This window comes from Protopterus annectens, chromosome 4.part1 (genome assembly GCF_019279795.1).
Source record: "Protopterus annectens isolate FY-2018-M chromosome 4.part1, PAN1.0, whole genome shotgun sequence".
Lineage (NCBI taxonomy): Eukaryota > Metazoa > Chordata > Ceratodontiformes > Protopteridae > Protopterus > Protopterus annectens.
In genome coordinates this window covers 526,377,571-526,399,807 of record NC_056734.1, presented here as the reverse complement: position 1 = coordinate 526,399,807, position 22,237 = coordinate 526,377,571, and the positions used below count along the sequence as shown (strand labels likewise).

The 22,237-nt window shown below is 40.5% G+C and overlaps 1 protein-coding gene across 3 annotated transcripts in view; it reads right to left on the bottom strand.

Moving 5' to 3' along the window:
• Nucleotides 1-22,237, bottom strand: part of RNF168 (ring finger protein 168) — a 1,249,390-nt gene that overhangs the window by 1,145,166 nt on the left and 81,987 nt on the right. The gene's annotated exons all lie outside the window — the stretch shown is intronic.

Below are 22,237 nucleotides of genomic sequence, written 5' to 3'. Positions count from 1 at the left end.
GAGCTTGTAAATGTACTTGGTAGCTCAAAGCTGTGTTCCACACAGCCATGGCTAGTCTGCAGAGAGGGTACGAGTGGGTTCCCCCCTGCTTGCTTATGTACCACATAACTGTGGTGTTGTCTGTCTTTACCAATAGTTGTCCTGGAAGAATACAGTCTTTGAAGGCTGTCAGAGCATTCTGTACAGCTAACATTTCTTTCTGATTGATACGCAGGTGCATCTGTCTCGGGTTCTATTTGCCCTGAATGCACTGCCCTGCCATGTGAGCCCCCCATGCATAGTTTGATACGTCTGTTGTTAGGGTTTGGGCGGCAGGAGGTAGAGTGAAAGGGAGTCTCTTGTTGTGGTAACAGGCCTCTGCCCACCAAATGAACTCTGCCTTCATACAAGGAATGATAGAAATCATTGTTTCCAGGTTCTGAGAATGTTGACACCATAGGCTTTTGAGATACCATTGGAGTTTCCTCATATGCAGTCTTACATATGGAATTAGCAAAATGCAAGAGGCCATGAACCCCAGGGCTTGCAGTATTTTCCTTGCAGATAGCTGGGGGGTTTGTGGCCAATAGTTTTTGAAGTAGGCTGTCAAATAAACTTGTTTCTCCGGAGTGAGGAATGCCATCTGGGAAGTTGTGTTCAAGCTTGTTCTCAGGAATATAATCTGTTGGCAGGGTACTAGATGAGATTTCTTTTCGTTGATGGTGTACCCCAGTGAGGTCAGAAGTTTATTTATGAATGCAAGGTGTTCTAATATCAAGTCCTGGCTTTCTGCCTGAATCAGACAATCGTCCAAGTATGGGTATATTTGAATATTTCTCTGCCTGCAAAATGCAATGGCTGGAGCTAGACACTTTGTGAATACCCTGGGCAGAGTAGATAAGTCAAAGGGAAGTGCAGAGAACTGATAGTGCATAGAGTCAGCCATGAAGCATAGGTATTTCCTGATGGATTCCCTTATTGGGATGTGCAGGTAAGCTTCCTTTAGGTCTAGGGTTGCCAGCCAGGCATCCTTGACTAACATGGGAAGAAGCTGTTGAGTTAACATTCTGAATTTTGGAACCACTAGAAAGGTGTTGAGAAGAGAGAGGTCCAGGATAGGACGTCAGAAGTTGTCATTTCTGGGTACCAGAAAAAGTCTTGAATAAAAACAGTGTCCCCTTTGTTCTGCTGGGACAGGTTGAACAGCCCTGACACTGAGAAGAGAGAGAACCTGCTGTTGGGCCTCCGCCCATTGGTTTGGGGGTAGGTCTGGCCAATTATGTGGAGTTGATAGTGTGTGGAAGTAGAATCTGTATCCTTGGGAGAATATGGTCAAAACTCATTTGTCCTGGGTAACGAGTTCCCAGTTTTTTGCATGCAGGGCGAGCTTTCCTCCTAAGGTAGCAGGTAGTTGAGCAGGGCTTGGAAGGGTTAAAGTTAAGTCATTGTGCCATTTTTAAAGTTAAGTCATTGTGCCATTTTTCCATAGGGGGTGGCTTACTACTCCTTGTTTTGGGAGTGGGAGCCCCCCACTGCTTAGGTCTGTGCATAGCCTGAGATTGTAGCCTAGGTGGTCTGCTGTTCCTGGGTTTGGACTGAGAAGACCTGCAAGGGACTGGAAAGGACCAGTTTTTTGAAGGCCAATGCCTACTGAATCTGGGAAGCTGTACTTGTAGGAAATAACAGTTTGCATAGATTTAGCTTTTTCCTCCATCCTTTTTGAGGACTTCTGCTTTGTTGCCAAAAAGGCGATCTTGGTTTAAGGGAGCATCCAGTAATTTAGCTTTAACATGATCTGGTAGGTTTTGTTCCTTAAGCCAAGCACGCCTTCTAAAGTACAGACCCAGTGACAGCAGCCCTGCAAGATGCTACTAAAGCATCAAAACTGCACTGCAAAGTATGTTTACCAACTTGTTCTGCAGAATGCATTAAATCTTGCAATTCTTTGTGTTCAGCACAGTCAGGAATCAACATAATTTTCTCTTTAAGTAGTCCCATAATATGCTGTTGATACTTTAACATATGAAACTGGCAATTTAAAGCCCTAATGGTCAAAGCAGCAGAAGTGTATACCTTCTTGCCCCATCTGTCTAAGGCTCTAGAATGTCTATCAGAAGGGGTAGGATTTGTGGCAGCAGTAGCCTTAATGCCTTTTGGTCCTTGGGAAATGGTCTCTAGATCCGTAGGATTCTTGAAGAGGAACTTTTAAGAGTCAGGTAGTCTGTAGTACCTGTCAGATTTAAGGGGAGCTGGAGGCAAAGTGTCTGGGGGTAAGGCTAGATTCCAAGAAAGCATCATCTACAATGTCCGGAACAGGAGGGCTAGCTAACGGCCTGTGTTGAGGCAGGAGTAAGAATTCCTTAAGTCTCTTTTTGGACTCAGTAATCCTGGAAATGCTCCCTAAGGGTATGCAACGTTTCACCAAAAGAAAGATCTGCTGGAGGAGAGGCAGAGGGAAGGGAATCCTCTGCATCAGAATACTCATAAGTAGATAAGGGCAAATCCTGGTAATCAGAAAGAGCAAAAAATCAGATTCCTATCAGAAGAATCAGAAAGAAATTCAGTTCTAGATCTCTTAGAGGGGGAAGGCTGGCTTCCCCTAATTAAGGTAATAAGGTCTTCAGCCATTCTAAGCATTTGTTTTTGAGGCCTACGGGCCTGAGCATGCGGTTTGGTCGTCAGTTTTCTAGGCGTAGTGCGGGTTTTTGGCCTGGATGAAATTGATGGCGTTGGTTTAATATGAATGTCTGTAGGCCTGAATACACCCTCAGAAGCCAGTGCCTGCACAGCGCCTTCGGACCCATCCAAGGTAGAGACATCCGCAGGTACCATAGTCGAAGAAGCATCTCGCAGCATACCGGACTCTGAATGGGTCTCAGTAGAAGCCTGTGAATCTGAAGTAGCAGCTATCAGGTGCTGCGAAAACACCTCACCGAGTACCGGCGGACTGGCGACTAGCTTAACGGAAGCATCGTTGGCAGTTTTGGACCTATGCGGTCTGTCTCTGTCTTTATCCTTACGTTTTTTCGGAAGATCGGTAGTCGGATGACTTAAAGCCATTGCGGAGTACACAGATAGAGTACGAAAGTAATTTGCTGCAAAAATAGCCCAACGACGAATAGTTCGGGCGTTGAACAAGGCACAGAACTGACAGCGAGGGACATTGTGGTCTGGGCCTAAACAGGGGATGCAGTACGAATGAAAATCTCTATGAGGTATTTGCTTAGACAATTGTTAACTTTTACTGACATCTGTTAGAGCAAGAAAAAGGATCCCCAATGGGGTACTTATCTTTTTTGAAGACTTTGGGTCTGAAACTTGAAAACGAAAATTTCAGGAGACTGCCGGCCGGCACCTGAACTGTTTCTGCTTCGGGTACCGCGCGGCAAGAAAGACTGATGTAATGGCGTCGGCTGCATTTTTTATACCCCTGAAGACCTGAAGTCATGAAAAAAGAGACAGCATCCGATGCAGAAATCCGAAGACTCTGGTATTCAGGCCGGCTGAGGGCTACGTGCAGGCAGATAACCCAAATGTGATGACTGCAACAGTGAAACACAAAGAACATCTTAGGTTAGGTTTGTTAGTCAAGATCCAGTGTAATGTTGAGTGCTTGTTGGTGTGTTTGTCTGTGTGGGTTGGACAGGTTACTGTTTGGGTGAAGTTGAAAAGATTTATAAAGTTGGATGGGTTATTTGATGTGCAGGTGTGCCAACCCAGGTTAAAGTCACCAAGCACAAGCGTTTCTTTGGTGAATTTGGTAGCTGCCCAGTGAAGTAGATTTTCTATGCTGGGAAGGTTGTTGCCGGGTGGAAGATAGGCAGCTATGAAAATTATAGCTTTGATTTGGTTAATTTCAAGGGAGGTAGCCAGTATTTCAGAGTTGGGTAGATCGGGGGTCGAAGGTTAGTTTATGACTTTTGAGGGTATTTTTAAACATAACAGCAACACCACCTCCATGTTTCTTAACTCTGTCTAATCTTATAATGTTGTAGCCAGCTGTGAGAATTTCACTGTCTTTAATATGGGGCTTCAACCAGGTTTCAGTTATCATAGCTATATATGGTGACTAGGGCAGTGTAGAATTTGCTGGTTTTATTAAGGATGCTACAGAGGTTGAAATTTAAAAGGAGCAGATTAGAGTTAGAGACTTTGTGAAAGGGGAGACAGTGATGAGAATGTACGTTAGATTGGATACAGGTTGTAGGCATGGGACATGTGAAGATAGTAGATATAGAGAGTTGATGTCATTGGGCCCTGGGCTGGGATGGATGTTGGCTCACAGTTTTATTTGTGAAATGGAGTGTAGCAGGAAAAGTTTAAGTTTGTTGGTTTGTGATTATTTGGTGGTTGGGGAATTAGGATGGTGGGTGTGTAAGTGTTTGAGAGGTGAGAGGAGATCGACTGTGTGATTAAAGAGTTGTGGGTTAATGTTAACATATGTGTGGGATTGTGAGTGGAGTGTGGATAGTGGTAGTGTTGGTGAGTGGAAATGTCTGACTTGGTATGAGTGGAGGGAGGTGTAGCTGTAGGTGAAGTAAAGAAAGTGGAGAAGCAGAGTATTAGTAAGAATGGAGAAGAAGTGCATGGTCTGTGGGTGGGATGGATGTGTAGAGAGAAATTAGATGAGAGGGGTTGAGTGAGTAGGTGTGGACAGTGCAGAATGGCTGTGGAGTGCAGTGGTGTTGTTAGGTATAAATGCAATTAGACAGTATGATGACCCAGAAGGTAAAACAATAAAACATAGAACCGAAGCTGCAACAGGAAACAGAAGTTTAATCCACAAGCCACAAATAGTTCACATAAACGCCTCCAAACACACAGTACGTTTTCGTTTCTCCTACTTCATCAGATGTGGGCTGCTTCCAAAGCTAACACCTTTTATAAAGCACATTGTTTCAATTAACAAATCAGCTTTGCTAAGCAATCAACTTGTAATTGAGAAAAAGTGAAAAAAGTGCTTTTGTGCTTTTAACCTGATGTTAACATTTTATGTTTTATATGATAAAAATTTAAAGGTGTGTGTCAACACATTACTAAATCACATACTCTTATTATAAATAACCATTCACTTTTAAAACTGTGTTCAATTTTGGTAAAATGCATGAATGAATGAATTAAAAAATACTAAATAAGTAAAAAATGAAATGAAACTTTCCTTTGATGAAAGAAATACTTCTGCAAAAACTAATCCATTTAGCACCATCTAGTGGCCATACAAAGATTTTGCAAGGAACAACAAAATAAACCATTCCATTTTCCTTAAAACATAACTTACATAAAGTGAGTTCTAAAAATGCCTACTTTAATATATGCTTGGTCTATAAATACATATGTTAAAAATTAATTTATTACTGTTTGATTAAAAAAAAGTTATTAAAATTGCATTCAAATGAACATTAAATAAAAATTACTTAACAAAAAAGATGTTTAGTAAAAAGTATGTAGAGAGTTTATAAAGCATTTAAAACTCTTTATAAGTAAGGTTTGAGCAACTTTCTTCAAATTCCTATTAGACACATATTACAATTTGGCTGATCTTATTTTCAAAAGGGGGGCTATGGAAATATTTTCGTTAAGACCAGGGGCTTTGTTTGCCTCTAGTAATAGTTGCCAGTACAGCTCCCTATATTCTATTCTTTCTTCCCACAGCCCTCCCCTCTTATCTATGTCTGCTCTCTCAATAACATAGGTTCATAGGTTCATAGGTTCATACTAGGCTATCTGCCCGAGGGCATTTACAAGCCTAGCCCATAGTTTTGTGTAGTATGGGAACTATACCCATTATTTTGCTGTGCCTCTGTTGAGCAGTGACACTGAGGTAATCCTGGGGTATATCATCTCCCATCCATTGGTCAAGATTTCTCTTGAACAAGGCCAGTGCTCTGCCTCACATATACCCACAGCATAGGAGTCTTGTGGCTCTGACGGATCTAGATTTTAGCATATTCATCAAATCTGGGTTTGACATGGCCTTGTATGTTAGGCAGTCACCTCTGAGCAACTGAATAGAGCTGGAGTTCTTTCAGTCGGGCAGCATAGGACAGATGTTTGAGACCCTTTATCCTTTTGGTGAGGAACTTTTGTGGCCTCTCCAGCTGCTGCAAGTGTCGGGACAGATACATTCCGAATGGGGCATTGTACTCAATCATTGGTCTGATGAGTGATGAGTATAGGGAGACTATGACCTCCCTTGATCTAGATGAGAATCCCTTCATGATAAGGTGGGCAATGTAGAAGGTCTTCCTAACTACTTTAGCTACATGGGTGTCGAATGACAGACTACTATCAACCTGGGTCCCCAGGTCCCTGATAACTTCTTCTGTACTCAGTGGATTGCCACCTATTTGGTAGCTAGGGTAACCTTGTTTTGCATTTGCCATGGCTCTGGCACCAGTTATCCGTTTCTGTGAGACCCTTCTGAAGGATATCTGTGTCAGATGTGTTTTACTATGGAGTTTGCAGTCATCTGCAAACTTTGTCAGCCCTCCTGCTTGCACTGGAAAAGTAGATGCCAAACAAGAGTGGGCCCAGGACTGAGCCCTGTGGTACACCACTTGTGACAGGCTTTGAGTCTGACATGGCGCCAGCAACTCTGACCCTGTGGGTTCTGTCACTCAGCCAGTTTGCAACCCATCTTATGATGTATGGGTTAACATTTAAGCTGATGAGTTTTTCAATGATACCTATTGTATCAAAGGCCTTCGCCAGATCGAGGTAGGCTGTATGGACTGCCTTTCCCTCATCATCAATGGCTTTGGTGACTGTTCAAAAAGTCAACCAAGTTTAGCTATGTCTTTATTTATGAGGTCCATTATGATCCTCTCCATGGCTTTGCAGATAAGGCTTGTCAAGCTAATGGGCGGAGGCACGCCTTTGTGAAGTGGGACCACAGTTGCAGATCCAGAGGTAAGACTATGATTAAACAGCTGTCCTAGCTGTGGGTTTAATTCCTCATTGAGTTCGTGGAGCACACAGCCGGGGACACCATCAGGTCCCATGGATGCTGTGTTTTTGCTGAGAGCATTCTCACTTGGGCGTTGGAGATGTTTGGGGTATAGATATCTCTCCTTTGGGGAGGGGAGAAGTTTGCACTGAACCTGTCAGCCAGTATGTTGGCAATGTCTGTAGGATCAGTAATCTTCACATCATTTTGAACTAGTTCTGAGCATATCTGGGAGTTTTTATGATTGTCTTTATCAAGGGTGTCTTACTTAAGGATTTTGATCTTGTAGTATTGTAGAGTTTGTTTATGGCTGGGTCCACCAGAGTAAGAGTCTTTGTTTCCTGCAGGTGCACTAGTCTTTAGAAGTGTGAAGAGTTCTTTACTGTGGTCTTTGGGATGAGGACCTCCAGATTAGTTTGTGATCTCACCAGGTTGAACATTGTTGAGATCAAGTATGTTTTCTCCTCTTATGAATTCCAGGAATTTTGGGCGTTTGGCTTGAGTAGTGTTCCCAGTCTATATTAGGTAATTGAAGTCAAAAGTCCTAGTATGATGGTTCCTCTAGTGTTTTCAGGAAGGCCATGTGAGGTTCCTGAGTTTGTGAGGGTGGCCTGTAACATCAATTTGTAGAGCAGTCTTGCCTATGGTTAATTGCACCTGGATGGTCTCCGATGCAGCCACCAGTCTTGATGAATATGGATACCCCCTTTCTTGGTATTGTCGGATTTGCATGATAAGAGGTAAAACCTGATAGTGCTGGGGTGCGCCTTGAACCAGGTTTTCTGTCACTGCACAGACATCGATGTTCTCCATACTGAGAAGGGCCTGTGCATTTTGAGATTTAGACTTCTGGCATTGAGCAGCGTGTTCTAGGGTGGTAGGTTTAGAATTTGAGCCTAAAAGGCACTATGGGGGTGGAGCTTTGCCAATTGACAGGTGCAAGCTGTCCAGCGTGGCTTGTCCAGCATGTCATCCCAGGCAGACAGACATTGGATCCCCTTTGAATGACACCAGAGTTTAAGCCAATTGTTAAAGCTGATCATCTTATCTCTGTATTGTGGCATCATTCTTGGTGAAGGTAGGATACTGCTCAAGGTCAGGGTCATACCTGCCTGTAATCAGAGAGCTCCTCAATGTCTCTTTTCATGTAGTCCAGTGGACAATGACTGAGTCATATTTGTACCTGCTGAGAGAGACCTGAGTGCACAGGCAGCTTACTGTGACCTTCTCCTTACTCAGTCTGGTGAGCGTCAGTGTGTCTGACTATGGAGTCACCAATGACTAGTGTGTCTGGCATTGTGTTTGGCCTTAAGGGCTGTGACTGTTTGACACTCTGACTGTGGAGGTGGTGGTTGGAGTATGTCTTTGTGTGTTTATGTGTATGATTTGGTGAGACTGGGTCTATAGTGTGTGGTAACCTTCTCCTCCTTCTTGCCAGTCCTATGTTGAGAGAGCTCAGCCTCAGTTTGTAGTTGCATTGTGTTTTGTGGGAGGAGGAGGGTTGTCTGTGTACATGAGGCAATTGTAACATTGCCTCAATATTCCCAGGTTCACCAGCTGAGCAGGAGAGGACACTAGCAACTGATCCCTCGACATGCTAGAAGGACTAGACAAAAAACTTTAAAGATTCGAAATGGGGTTTGCCTTTTGGGGTGCTATCTATAAGAGTGTCAAGGTAATAAGTACTGTAGCAGCAAGTGCTAGGTTTAACAGATAGAGAAATGTCTACTTGGAGTCAAGTAGAGATGATCTTTGAGAAAGTGCTAGTAACAGGGATGCTTAAAGGTAAGATTGAAAAGAATGCACTCTGCAGTGTGCACTAGAGAAGTTAGATATGAAAGTAGGTAACTTGAGTTTTACCTGTTTTAAAAAGTTAAGGTTTAGTGGAGTTACTATTTTTAAAACATGGACTGAAAGGGGTGGTTACTTTTGTATTTGGTACTATGAAATACTGTAGGATGGCCAATAAATTTAAATAATTGAAGGTGGGATTTCAAAGTGATGGTTTTGTGATTACTCACATAAGCCAGTGAAAGTAGAGAGAAATGAGATATATGGTCAGATTAACATAAGAGGCGGGCAACTAGAAAGACAGACTCAGAACAGAGAGAGCTGTGGTCTCTTTTGAAGTTTTAATATGCTGTTAAACAGAATGCAAGCAAAACACAAGGTAAAGAAAACAAACTACAGTATTCAAAATATAGAAAGGCAATACAGAAATACAAATACAGAAATACAAAAAATAACAGCAAACTAACCTTTCCTTCACAGCAAAGTGTAGCAGAGTCTGGATGAGCCTTTCTGGTAAAGAAATAACATGTAAATTGTGCCTCCGGGCATTCCTTAGCATGCTTATACAGTGCATTTGTTTCCTTGTTAACCTGTATGTCATATATATGTTCGTATATTCTCCTTTTTAGTTTCCTTTCTGTTTTTCCAACATAAAAACCTTGGCATGTCTTACACAATGCCAGGTATACCAAGCCTTTAGAATCACAATTATTAAAGGCCCTACTTTCTAGCTTTATGATTCTACTTTTTATAAAAACTTCTTCTTTGTTAATAACATAGGTACACTGCGAACAATGACCACATTTAAATGTTCCCTTCTTTATTCTCCTATTAGGATATCGGGTATCTGTATTACCTTCCAATCGTTTTTTTGAGGTTATTGGAATTTTTGTATACTACTTTTAAATTACTTTTCGAAATGTCCAAATCAGTGAAAGCTATGAATCTATTCCATTCATTTTCAACTATTTCTCTCACTATCCTTGAACTGGCATTGTACTCTAATACCAATGCATTACTGAAATTCTCATCCACATTTTTTGTATTTACTTCCTTCTCAGTAGCATCTATACCCAACATAGGTTTAAATTTACTCTTCCTACCTTCCATCACCTCTATCTCCATCTTTTCTATTAACCAGTCAGGATAACTTCTATTCTTAAACATTTTTCTAAGAACATTCATTTCTTCCATAAAATCATCATCATTTGAAGTCATCCTACATGACCTAATATACTGGCCTTTTACTATATTTCTTTTATAATGCATAGGATGAGCACTTTTATAGTGTAGGTAAGAGTTTGAATAGGTCTTTTTCCTATAAACCTTGGGACTGAAATGTATTGTCTTTTTTATATATTTCTCTGTCCAAGAATTCTAGGGTATCTTCACTCAAGGAATAAGTGAATTCTAAAAAATCTGTACTTGTACTTAAAAAATCTATAAATACTGGTACCTGTTCACTCGGTGCCACCCAAAGAATACAAATGTCATCCAAAAATCTCTTGTTGGTTCATATTTAATATTCTGACTAAAAATGGTTTGAAAATTAATTTTTCTAGTAAATTCCTTTACATCCATTAATGTTCTAGCAAGATCTCCTCTGTTCCAAGGAATAAATTTGATACCCTTACTTAGTAAACTAAAATGTTCATTTGTTAAAATTATGTGACTAAAATTATAAATACTAAAATCACACTTAATAAATTTAAAAGGGTTAATTTCATCTTGAACAATGTCTGAAATTTCTAAGTCAGGGTGGTTGGTACTAACCATATTCAGTACCTCATCCTCCCCCTTCTTGCCTCCCCTCGAAAATTTGAGTCCTGTCTTTCATTTTGGTATCCATCCCTATTCTTTAACCTTTCAGATCTCCTTAAAGGTTGTTCCTCACAAAAATCATCTCTAAAATAATCCAAATCTATAACACGTTCACTGACCCTCACATTTTCATTTCCTTTTCCTACCTCACTGTTCCTCCATTCCCAATGCCTCCCTCCTACCTTAGGTTTAGGGAATGCACTATCATTTTTATACTCATTTAAGTCTCTCAAGTTTTTTTACTTGACGTTTAATGAATTCATTGCACTGTCCATCTATGTCCCTCCTAATGTTGTCATACTTCATTCTTTCCTCAGGAATGGTGTGAATCAAATCATCTTTTATACATTCATTTAACATTTCTACTTCCTTTAACAATTCATCTTTCACTCTATTGTTTTCTACTATCATACATCTTAATACATCAAGCCCACATCTGTTGTAAAGTTCTTTATACATATTGCTACCAAACACAACATTATTGGGAAATTTAAAAAATCTTAGTCCCTTGGGGACTATATTTTCAGAAATGCATTCAGTTAAATAGGCATTTTCAATGTCCAATGATTTATATTTGTAGAGCAGTTTTTCAAACCTGACCAGTTTCACTCTGTAGCTTTAGCTTTCAGAAAGAGCATCTAAGATTTTTGACTATAGATGTAGTAGACTTGTTTTCAAGCATACCCCACGAACAAGGATTAAAATTACTGGAAGAAATAGTGTTTGGAGATAACACTTTAAGTCATAATGAATGTACAGTAATTATGCAGTTGATTGATCTGGTTCTAAAGTATAACTTCATTTATTTTAAGGGAGAATACTTTCACCAGATAAAGGGAGTAGCAATGGGGGCAGCCTGTGCCCCCACATATGCAAATCTGGTATTGGCTAAATGGGAAGAGAAATTTGTTTTACAATCACAATATAAGAGGTGTTGGACACAATATAAGAGATTTTTGGATGACATTTGTATTCTTTGGGTGGCACCGAGTCAACAGGTGCCAGTATTTATAGATTTTTTAAATACAAGTACAGATTTTTTAGAATTCACTTATTCCTTGAGTGAAGATACCCTAGAATTCTTGGACAGAGAAATATATAAAAAAGACAATACATTTCAGTCCCAAGGTTTATAGGAAAAAGACCTATTCAAACTCTTACCTACACTATAAGAGTGCTCATCCTATGCATTATAAAAGAAATATAGTAAAAGGCCAGTATATTAGGTCATGTAGGATGACTTCAAATGATGATGATTTTATGGAAGAAATGAATGTTCTTAGAAAAATGTTTAAGAATAGAAGTTATCCTGACTGGTTAATAGAAAAGATGGAGATAGGGGTGATGGAAGGTAGGAAGAGTAAATTTAAACCTATATTGGGTATAGATGCTACTGAGAAGGAAGTAAATACAAAAAATGTGGATGAGAATTTCAGTAATGCATTGGTATTAGAGTACAATGCCAGTTCAAGGATAGTGAGAGAAATAGTTGAAAATGAATGGAATAGATTCATAGCTTTCACTGATTTGGACATTTCGAAAAGTAATTTAAAAGTAGTATACAAAAATTCCAATAACCTCAAAAAACGATTGGAAGGTAATACAGATACCCGATATCCTAATAGGAGAATAAAGAAGGGAACATTTAAATGTGGTCATTGTTCGCAGTGTACCTATGTTATTAACAAAGAAGAAGTTTTTATAAAAAGTAGAATCATAAAGCTAGAAAGTAGGGCCTTTAATAATTGTGATTCTAAAGGCTTGGTATACCTGGCATTGTGTAAGACATCCCAAGGTTTTTATGTTGGAAAAACAGAAAGGAAACTAAAAAGGAGAATATACAAGCATATATATGACATACAGGTAAACAAGGAAACAAATGCACTGTACAAGCATACCAAGGAATGCCCGGAGGCACAATTTACATGTTATGTTACTGAGAGAGTGTAGACATAGATAAAAGGGGAGGGCTGTGGGAAGAAAGAATAGAATATAGGGAGCTGGACTGGCAACTATTACTAGAGGCAAACAAAGCCCCTGGTCTTAACGAAAATATTTCCATAGCTCCCCTTTTGAAAATAAGATCAGCCAAATTGTAATATGTGTCTAATAGGAATAGGAATTTCAAGAAAGTTGCTCAAACCTTACTTATAAAGAGTCCTAAATGCTTTATAAACTCTCTACATACTTTTAACTAAACATCTTTTTTGTTAAGTAATTTTTATTTAATGTTCATTTGAATGCAATTTTAATAACATTTTTTTTAATCAAACAGTAATAAATTATTTTTAACATATGTATTTATAGACCAAGCATATATTAAAGTAGGCATTTTTAGAACTCACTTTATGTAAGTTATGTTTTAAGGAAAAGGGAATGGTTTGTTATTTTGTTGTTCCTTGCAAAATCTTTGTATGGCCACTAGATGGTGCTAAATGGATTAGTTTTTGCAGAAGTATTTCTTTCATCAAAGGAAAGTTTCATTTCATTTTTTACTTCATTCATGCATTTTACCAAAATTGAACGCAGTTTTAAAAGTGAATGGTTATTTATAATAAGAGTATGTGATTTAGTAATGTATTGACACACACCTTTAAATTTTTATCATATAAAACATAAAATGTTAACATCAGGTTAAAAGCACAAAAGCACTTTTTTCACTTTTTCTCAATTACAAGTTGATTGCTTAGCAAAGCTGATTTGTTAATTGAAACAATGTGCTCTATAAAAGGTGTTACATTTGGAAGCAGCCCACATCTGATGAAGTAGGAGAAACGAAAACGTACTGTGTATTTGGAGGCGTTTATGTGAACTTTTTGTGGCTTGTGGATTAAACGTCTGTTTCCTGTGGCAGCTTCGGTTCTATGCTTTATTGTTTTACCTTCTGGGTCATCATACTGTCTAATTTCAAGGTTGTTTATTGTGTTGGTGACCGGGTTACCTTATTTATGTATAAATGCAATGAAATGAGGGGTGGGTGGAAATGGGGGTACGGTAAGTGAAAAGAGCAGGTTTGCACGGGTCTCCCAAGAGCTGCTGGTGATTAAAAAAAAAACTATATCTTATGCCAGAAAAATAAAACAAGTCTGCAGATGAGCCAGTATGCAGGTAATGTATTTGAAACCAGCCAACAAAGGGCTAATACAAGTAACTTATTAAACCACTAATAAAAAATCTAGGACAGGGCTGAAATACCTGAAAGTATGAGGGGAGAAACCGGGCAGGGGAAAGACCATTAAAAACAAGGGTCCAAAAGCATGGAAGTTAAAAGCAATGGGAAATATTGCAAGGACTTGGAGACAGGGATAGGGACAGAAAGCAGTTAATGGGTCTTTTTAGGGGGGCACCAGCGACTGCCACTCCAGGTAGCATGCTTCCTCAGTTAAAATAAGGGGTAAAATAGAGTGGTTTATGAAAAAAGCCATACTGGTTTAGGCAATGATTACATTAGAAACATACTTGGTTACTACAGATGAAGGGTTTCTGTTCAGCTTTATTTAGTAGAGAGGGATGTCAGCCTTGCGAGGGACTCAAATGCAGTTTAGAAGAACAGGGTAACAGCAGGAAATGTTTAATTAGGTGGAGTCTTCAGGATTTGGTGCAGAAGATATCAGGCTATGTTTTTGCTTAACTGCTTCCACATTCTCAAACATTTTGTCTATGTAATTTTTAATTTCTTCAACCGCTGCTAGATCCACGAAGCTTGTTAACTGTTTACTCGGTGGTGACATTCACTATTTTATCATACACCCGTCCGTTTCATTTATGGGCAAACAGCTCTCCAGCAATTCCTATACAGAATGACGTACAGTACTTGTTGCTGTGACAGTTACCTCCTCACACACTCCCATACGTTACTGCTTTTTTGGCAACCACCATAATTAGAGACAGCAAGGCCTTACCATGCCCAAGCAATTCCAATTCTCTATCACAGCTCAGAAAAATCATCTCCCTCGTCACACCAATCTGCCCACCCTGCATCTCTGACAGTGCATCCCGCAGGGAATCTTAAAGTCCAACAATCCACCACACTCCCAGAAAATTATGTTCCAAGTACCTCTTTCTTTCCCATCACACTTCCAACATTTGCTGTCTACCAGAGGAAAAATTCTCTGGAATCTACTTGGTGTATAAAATGTCTATGTAAACATTTCCAAGCTAAATTCCTAAATCTTCTAGATTTTGTTGCATATTTGGGAGACATACGCATATCCTCCCATTGTTTCTTTGTGAGTTGCTTATCCAATCTCTCTTCCCAATCCTTTTTAACCTCCTCGGATTGATTCTTACAGTTATCATGCAATATTTTACATGCTCTACTAACTATTCCTTTTTTAATGGCAGCTTCTGTTTTAGATTCTACTAAAAACTCAGTGCTGGTCTTTTGTTTACTAACAAACTGTGTTTAAACAAAGGAACCAAGCAAGGGTGTCCCTATTTCCTTTATATGCTTTCTATTTAGAGCCAGTGGCAAAGAAAATAAAGGAATTACAAACTCAAGGATAAAAAACTTTTACAATAATAAATAAAATTAAACAACTTATAGATGACATTTTATACTTGATAAATACAGAAAAGCACATTTCAGTGTTGTGGGATATTTTGAGACCGCTAAGTTAATGAAGATAAAACAAATGCTATAGCAGTAAATTATATACCCCCAAATTAATTGGTTCTGTTATGACCATACTTATCTGGACACAATAAGATGAAGTATGTTGGTGTATGGATTAAACAGGGTTCCATTATGACAGCTAAGGATATGTTGGAAGAGACTAAACAGAAGAACCTGGAAACTCTTTATTATAGATATAGTTAGCAAGATGCAAGCAGTGGAAATGTTTTCTAGTACCTTTAGTTTTACATACAGGTAAGTTTTTTTTTTTTTTAAATCGTAGGAAAAGTTGTGGACAATAATAAAGAACTGAAGGAACTTACTTGGGACGAGAAGAGAGTGCATGAGTTAAGTGGGTTAAGTTGAAACTCCCCATAGAACAAGTTGGTTTAGGATTAGCAGATCTGAATGAATATTACAGGTTTGCTGCCAAGTCTCATATACATACTGCAAGGAGGAGGTTATAAATCAAAGTGAAAAGGGATAATAAAATGTGTGTGTGGGGGGGGGTCAAGAAATAGGGACAGCAGTAGGAATATTTATTCCCTGGCTGACTATATTAAAGCCATTCATACCTGGCTTACTGAAAATTGGTTTAAAAAAAGAAAACCAATAAAGCTTTAGCAGGTCATACAGTCTTGTGAGATTCCTCCACCGTACTGCTGTCTAACTTTATTATATATGATAGTACTAAGCTTAAATTTGTCAACAAGGTGCAGAACCTTGATAGCACTCTTGATTCACATCTGACACTTCGGGACTAAGTATCAGCTCTTAAATTCTTTTTTTCCCCACTTAAACATTTCCAGTTTAAGCCACTTACTGCCTTAAGCAGATCTCTTTTTTGTGTGTTTCATGCCTTAAATCGCTTCTTGACTAGATTACTGCAATTCTCTTTAAATAGGATTACCCAACACAGAGCTCGATTCACTTGCAGACGGTGCATAACTCTCCTGCTATGCTTCTTACTGATGTCCGTCACTGCCAGTACATTATGCCTGTTCAATGCAGCCTTCAACTTCCATTATCTACATTCGATTTTATTTATTTACAGTTTGTAGACTGAGTCCGAATAATTGAATGGCTTCTTTAAAGGGGAAACCCAAGGCAGTATTCATACTGACTAGAAGAAGTTTAGCCAGGGCACCAAGCAAGTTCCTCTACTCATTTCAGTAAGTCCTGTGGGATCTTTTACATCCACCTGAGCTACCACAAACTCTGGCAGATGGGGCCTCAATTTAAAGTCTCATCTGAAGGACAGCACAGTCAGAGGAGTGCAGCACCCAACTTATGCTGTACTGCAGTGTCAGTATTGGAAAATTAATCCAACTACCTGGTATAGGAATAGAACCTATAGCCTTCTGCACCAAAGGTAAGCGTACCACCAGTAGAGCTACTGTTGGTTTACTTGCTCATGCATGACCTGGGTCTCTATTACCTGAAAGAGTTTGTTGCACCCTACCACCCTACACAGGTCTTACTCTCTACCTCTGAGGATTGCTAGCAGTTCCATAGGTTAATCATGATACGTAGGGTTTTAGCACATTTTTCCATCAAGCCCCTTCACTTGTGGGATCTGCTGTCATGGTGGCTCCGAAAAAAAACATTATCTGGTTTTAAACAGTCACTCCAAGACTTATCTTTTTGAGCTGGCATATGATTACAATGGATGATCACAACAAAATGCATTTAGTTGCAAGTTATAAAAATTATATTATTGTTTATATTTATCTTTTTCTTACTGGCATTTTAGAACCAGTAAACCTATAAAATATTAAGGTATGCCTCATAATTCTGACTTCTCAGAGTACTGGCATCCAGTTTTGCCATTAAAGTAGACGCACATTTATCTGCATTCCACTCCTCCCTTGGAAGTCCCATTGCAATGCCTTCACAACAGCACAATTTCAAGCATATCCTTTCGTTTTTCTTGCTCAGTGACAAAAGTCCAGAACATATCTGCATTTCTCCAGTTTTCCTACTGTTGACTTTTGTCAAATACTGGTAAGAGTTTATAAATGTAAACTATACTCTACTCCCAAATTTTTTTTAATAAGCTGAATTACTCAGCCATTTAGTTTACAAAACACCTCCATGACACATCCAAGCACACTTCTTCTTTCGGCTTTTCCCAGTTAGGGGTCAGCACAGCAGATCACCTGTCCGCTCATGATTGGCAGTGAAGTTTTTACGGTGTCAAGTTGCCAGCCTGGTGCCCAACCTTCCACAGAAGACACACGCGCACACACTCACACCTAGGGCCAATTTAGAGTGTCCAATCCACCTACAGCATGTCTTTGGGATGTGGGAGGAAACCGGAGCAACCGGAGGAAACCCACGCGACCACAGGGAGGACATGCAGACTCCACACAGAAGGCACCCCAGCCGAGAACTGAACCAGAGAACCTCTTGCTGTGAGTTGGCAACACTAACCGCTGCACCACCGTGGCCGCCCAAGCACACTACAACTCAACATTATTATAAATAGACAGACAGAAAAGTACAGTTTTGTACCTACCATAAATGTAGATGTCCGATAGGTATGCATCTGCAGTCCTAACATATGGGTTGTCCTGCCTCAGGCAGCCCTTCGGTCGGCCGGATTCCAAAGTCTGGGTCTGGCCTCGGCTGATGTCGCACTTCACCCGACGTCATAGCTGCTGTTTATTGGGTATAAAGGCATCAGCCGACGCCATTTTCCTCGGTGTTTCTTGCCCCAGATGCCAGGTGCCCTCTAGGAAGGCTACATTTGGATAAATGCAAATAATTCCAAATAGTAGAGAGCAAACAGTATAAGAATATATATATATATATATATATATATATATATATATATATATATATATACACACATATATACAAACAAATACACCATAACAGATTCCCCCAGCTAGCTAAAAGAGGGGTAAATACCCTAGGAATACCACAGAGGGGAAGGAGGGTGGGTAATCCTGACTGCAGATGCATACCTATCGGACATCTACATTTATGGTGGGTACAAAACTGTACTATGTCCTTCAAGGATGCATCTGCAGTCCTAACATATGGGTAGAATACCATAGCCAAACTGGGGGAGGAGGCACTAAGATAAAAATGGTGTAGTTAAGATCCCTTGCAAAACAGCAGTTGCAAAACCTGCTCGGGATCTAGAGTATAAGGGAAGATTATAATGCTTGGCAAATGTATGCACGGAGCTCCAAGTAGCAGCTTCTAAAATATCTTTGGTAGCCACTCCTCGTAGGAAAGCTGTAGTGGTGGCTGTAGCTCTTGTGGAATGAGGACTGATATTATCAGGAGTTGTCTTTCCATGAAAAGAGTAGCAAAATCAAATGCAATTTCCTATCCATTTTGAGATTGTCTGTTTTGAAATTGCTTTTCCTTGCATTCCTGTTGCATATGCTACCAGAAGCTGGTCAGTTTTTCTGCTGGTCTTAGTTCTGTCCAGATAGTAGCGTAATTGTCTGTGCACATCCAAGGTATGTAGTAGTCTTTCCCCCCTGTTCTGTGGGTTGGGGAAGAATGTAGGTAAATGAATTGCTTGGTTCAATGATACTCTGGAGACCACTTTTGGCATAAAGGTAGGGTTAGTTCTCAGAGAGACTCTGTCTTGATGCGAGATAAGGTAAGGTTGTACTGCCATTAATGTCTGTAACTCAGATACCCTTCTTGCTGAAGTGATTGCTAGCAGGAAAGCAGTTTTCCAAGACAAGAACTGTAATTCTGCTGTTGCTGCTGGTTCAAAAGGAGGAAGTGTTAACTTTTCCAGCACAAAGTTGAGATCCCATGTAGGTAAAGGTGGCTTCCTTGGAGGCTTTACATTTTTGATTCCTCTCAAGAACTGCCTGAGTAGAGGATGAGAGAAAATAGGCGGATCCATGTTGTATTCTGCTGAAATTGCTGATGCATGAATCTTAATGGAAGAGTAAGACAGGCCATTGTGGAACAGTTCTGCTAAATATTCCAGGATGTGTGCTATGTTTGCCAATGAGACATTTTCTCCCTTTGCTGCACTCCAAATGAGGAATCTTTTCCACTTGGCTGAATAAGTTTTCCTTGTGGAAGGTCTGCGTGCCTCCAGGATAATGTCCTTAACCCTCTGGGATAAACCTGGGTTATTTTGTTTTATGCAATATTCCAAGCAGCTAGCTGCAGTGTTTTCAAGTTTGGATGTAGGATCTTGTAGTTGTCCTGTGTTAGAAGTAAGGGACATAGAGGTAGAGGCCATGCGTGTGTCCGAGACATGCTTCTCAGTAGCGGGTACCAATGTTGCCTCGGCCAGTCTGGGGCTATCAGGATTACCCTTGGCTGATCCTCTCTGATCTTCTGTAGAACTTTGTACATCAAGGGAAGAGGTGGAAATGCATATGCTGTCAGGTTTTTCCAGCTGAAGGAAAGGGAGTCCACCCTCCAAGCAAGTGGGTGGTATGCTCTTGTGCAGAATTTCTTCAATTGGTGGTTGTGTGGGGAGGCGAACAGGTCTATCTCTGGCAGTCCCCATTTCTTTGTTATGGCTTTGAAGATATCTGGATGCAGCATCCATTCGTGAGCATCCGTGGTAGTTCTGCTTAAGGTGTCTGCTAGAGAATTTTCTTTTCCTGGTACAAATCTGGCCTGAAGTTGAATGTTGAGATTCAGGGCCACATTCCACAGGTCCATTGCCATCCGGAATAGAGGATATGAATGTGTACCTCCCTGTTTGTTGATGTACCACATGACTGTGGTATTGTCAGTCCTTATCAGCAGATGACCCCGTTGAAGGAGTGGTCTGAATGCCTGGATCGCATTTTTCACTGCCAGCATCTCCTTTAGATTTATAAGTAGATTCAGCTGGTCTTGGGTCCATAGGCCTTGAATACACTTGTCCACCATGTGTGCCCCCCATCCTAGGTCTGAGGCGTCCGTGGTGATGGTCTGGCTTGGATGAGGTTTGTGGAAAGGCAAGCCTCTGTTGCACTGACAGGCCTGAGCCCACCATAGGAATTCTTGCTTCAGGCATGGAATTATTGGAATCTGGGCTTCTAGACTGTGCTTGTGTTGAGACCATACATTCCTTAGGTACCATTGTAGCTTTCTCATATGCAGCCTGGCATGTGGAACCAATAATATGCATGATGCCATGTAGCCCAGGGCTTACAGGACTTTCCTTGCAGTAAGCAGAGTTTGTGTTGTTAATGTCATGAAGTAGGCTGGCAGTTGCTTTTGTTTTTCTTCTGTGAGAAAAGCCATCTGAGTTGATGTATCCAGTTCTGCACCCAAGAATGTTATCCTTTGGGTTGGTACTAGCCTTGACTTTTGCATGTTGACTGTGTATCCCAAAGCTTGCAACAGTTGTATGACATTTTCCAAATCTTTTGTTAATTTTGCCTTGTTGTCCACTTGTATTAGGCAGTCGTCCAGGTATGGGTAAATTTGAATTCCCTGAAGCCTGCAATGAGCAATTACTGATGCCAGGCATTTCGTGAATACTCTGGGCGCAGTAGATAAGCCAAAAGGCAATGCTGAGAATTGATAATGCTCTGATCCTGCAAGAAATCTGAGGTGACTTCTGCAATCTGGTCGTATAGGGACGTGCAGGTATGCCTCCTTGAGATCTAGAGTCACCAGCCAAGACTCCTTGCCCAGCATGGGAAGAAGCTGCTGGAGGGTCAGCATTTTGAATTTTGACTTGACATGGTCTGGTAAGGATTGCTCTTTTAACCAGGCATGCCTTTGAATCACTGTTCCAGTCATAGCTGATCTAAAGGAAGCCTCCAGTGCATCATAGCCACATTTTAAGGAATGGTTACTGACCTGCTGAGAGTTATGTACCAAATCCTGAAGGGACTTGCGATCTAACGGTTCAGGAGAAGACAGTTTTTTAGAAGTCTTCGGTAGTAGAAATCTCTGGATCTGACCGACTGACCGGCACTTGCGAACAGCTTCTGCTTTGGGCACCGCGCGGCAAGAAAGACTGGGGAAAATGGCGTCGGCTGATGCCTTTATGCCCAATAAACAGCAGCTATGACGTCGGGTGAAGTGCGACATCAGCCGAGGCCAGACCCAGACTTTGGAATCCGGCCGACCGAAGGGCTGCCTGAGGCAGAACAACCCATATGTTAGGACTGCAGATGCATCCTTGAAGGACATCACAGTACAGCCACAACAGAAAGAAATAAAAGCAGATTGCCATTTACACACCTGATACAAAAATAAATAAATAAATAAAAATCTGCATCACCTTTTTTCCTTGTTGTCTGCCAAGAATCAACCCTCCAATGACCTTACCAGCCTTTTCATTTCTCATGGTTAAGAGATGGTCACAGAAGATCACCCATTCAACAGTCAGTGTGTTTCTAAAACAGGCGCATCCTACTTACCCTCCACCAGCTATCATAGTTCCTTGCAATGCTAGCCCAGTGGTATGCATGCACTTCTATGCAAGTGTGGATTTTCAGCAGAAGACAAATGCACTGCTTTGAAAGGAGTGCATGTATGTCAGCAAGGCACCTTACCGTACTATGACAATTCCACTCTACCACCCACTTCCCCTTTCAAGGCAAAAAAGCAGACACTGAACACTTCAATCACACTAGGTCTCAACTATGCCAACAAAGAAGACACTAACTGAACCCTATTCGCCTGAAGTACAGTTATGTTTTCATCCCTCTACACCACAAAGCCAGTCTAAATTTTCACTGAAGACAAAAAGTGCTTCTGTTACCAAGTGTGCTGCAATCCATGGTCACAGAAGGCCAACTTGCTGTGGGCACTCTCACAAAGATGAACCCTAGCCAAAGTCTGGCTCAAGAGCATTAGATCACTTGTATTAATTGAAAAAGAAGGTTCATGTGAATAAGCTCAGAATTTGATTTCAAGTACCTCTGAGCATGTGGAACAGTAAGCTAGTGAATGTAACTTTTGAGAAAACAAAGTGTGTTATCTGGTAGAAACAATAACTGTAATATTACCCCAGTGCCCCGATAACAAGCCTGTATTCAGTACACAATACAGGATAATGATCCGGTCCCAAATCAAAATGAGTTCCTTCTGCATTTGAGAAATGGCTTGGATGGAATCCACTTCAAGAACAAGAGATGAATTAGTTC